The following is a 2500-nucleotide window of genomic DNA, read 5'->3' as shown; positions in this document are numbered from 1 at the left end:
AATGACATCCGAAGAGTCGCCGACGTCGTCGCCAAGAGTTGCGTTGCGTTTCGATTTCATCGCCAGTCGGCGGATTAACTCGGAGTCGTCTCGGGTGTGGACTTTGAGAGGAGCCATTTCTAGCCATAAATCAAGCCCCGGGTTTTATGATCGCGATGATAACTCAGCAGCGCCGTTGGTATGTTCCCTCGCACGCACAACAGACGGCTTTTTCGGAGGGGGGCAGCCAAAAATTGGGCCACAACAAGCTGGTTTGGCCAAATTATTAATCCCGAAAAGATGTTTTCACAACAACTCTCACGGAATTCTTGTTAGTGGCATTGGGGTTGTGAAAGCCACCATTCCCAAGAGGACACATTGGATTCCCCAGCAAACACGTGATGAGGAGGACACTTCACTCCATCACGTTGTCCAAACAGCTGAGCGCCTCAGCGAACGAAACCTCGAGACAGTTTCTTTCTCTCGTGACGCTCCTCGTGAGGCGTTTATGTTGTTGCTGTTGCTGCTGCTGCTGCTGTTGCTGTTCCACAACATCCAGAGCCCAGAGCCTTGGGGCTAGGGATGGCCCGTGATGCGAAGATCCGCCGCCATCGGAGAGCCGGAGCGAATTTTATGGCACGCATTTTCTGAGGTTTCTGGATTTGCGGCGGTTGCTGCGATCGAGAAACGACGATAGCGCTCCAGGAAAGGTGGAGCGCGGAGTGAAATTAATTAAGTTATTGAAGGTAAGAGAGTGTAGGCTTGTGGAGAGGAAATAAATATTTATCGATCTACGGCACGCAGTCCCACAGACACAGACCGCCTCCCTCCCCCCGTCCCGAGTCCAGCAGCCACCGTTTGCAATCCGCACCGGAGGAACCGAGAACGAAAGAGAATCTCTCTGCGAGCGCCCGCGTTCGTTGCTGTTGTGGGCTCTTGGCCTCAGGTTTACCCAGGGTCTCCCGGGCCGTGTTTTGATGTGGGGTTCTCCCTCCTCCTTCCTCCCCATTTTTCGTTCGGTTTTCTGCTGCTTTATGACCGTGGACCGTGGTGGCTGCCCCTCGGAGCACTGGGTCCTACGGCCAATTCGTGAGATTCGCTTCGATGGGCGTTGGTTTGGCAGGTAAGCTGGCTGGCTGGCTGGTGGGCTCATAAAATCTTGGACCTTAGCGATCGAGCAAGAGCCACGCATGTTTGCGAGCACCGGCACCGATCGTATCGGGTCTGATATCGAACTGTGCGGCGCGTGTGCTGCTGCTGCTGCACATTCTGGTGCACCACCGACACCGATCGAGGCCGTGTGATAAGATTTCGTTCCGTTCCGTTCCGTTCCGTCCACGAAACCGATCGCGCAGAGTAGCGATGGCGTGCTCGGTGGCTGGCAAACAGCTGCATGCCAGCTGGGCATCGACGCGATGCCGTACAGAGACCGCACCACCCAAGGGCTTAAACTTGATGGTCGTTGGTTTTTAGACAAAACAAATATTTGTTTGAGAGTATTACTTACCGGAACCAGCCGCTTCTGGCGTTTGACGACTACGTTCTACATTCCAATTCGGTTTCCCCGCTGGTTGGCTTTTTAATTTCCTTCCGACTTTTAAACTTTCCTTTCTTACTGGCGGCCACACACACGCACTTAACCGTCGAAGAACGGGGTAAGTACGCCGGCATGTAAAATGTGCGTTCTACGTGCCAATTGTTTCGAGATGCAAATTTGGAATTTCTGTTGGCAGTACAGTGGCTGCTCACATTTCCGATATCCGGGGCCAGGAATATGGGGGCCAAGACCAGTCGGTTGGAGTCATCGATATGGAGCAAGTGGAACAAGCGGGTGTAACAGCTGGAACATGGCGTTGAACAAGGCGTTAAGCACGCGTGTTGGTATGAAATGTTTTGCGTTGTTTCGGTGCGGGGGAGATGCCTTTTTGGGAGAGAGAAATTACAAATACGCAAGGGTAAAGCTTGGCTGTTTATGCCGGTGCTGCTCCTTTGCTACAAAAGTACGATTTTAGTTAATGGCGAAACTGTTTGAACGATAATTTCAATGAGTTTTTGAAGATACCCTCATTAGATATTCGATTTCGGCCTTAAGATGGTGACTGTTGGCAATAAAATCGTATAAAGAGCCGCACGATTGTAATTTTCAAACAAATATTAGCCATGTTTTCATGTTTTGCATTAAGGCTTAACCGAAGAACGATATTATCTATCGTTTCTGTTACTCCTCTAATGTTCTCGCTTTTCTATGATCGAGAAATCTGTTATTTGGTTCAACCTGGAAACTAAGAATGCAGTAAGTGTTAGTGTATTGACTTTCTTTATTTATTACATTCATATAATCATCTTAGTTTGATTACGCTATTCCTTATCCATTATAAATGCTTCTTTCAAACATTGTTTGATCATTCAATTCATCAAAGAGCACGAATCCGAATATTCTAATCCCTCTTTTGTTTCGTTGCTCTGTTCCAGTTCCGATTCGATATGAAATGTCTAAAAGATGTTGTCTATAAGTTTACTT

The sequence above is a fragment of the Anopheles darlingi genome, chromosome 3, assembly GCF_943734745.1.
Source record: "Anopheles darlingi chromosome 3, idAnoDarlMG_H_01, whole genome shotgun sequence".
In the NCBI taxonomy this organism is placed as follows: domain Eukaryota; kingdom Metazoa; phylum Arthropoda; class Insecta; order Diptera; family Culicidae; genus Anopheles; species Anopheles darlingi.
This window is presented reverse-complemented; position numbering follows the sequence as displayed.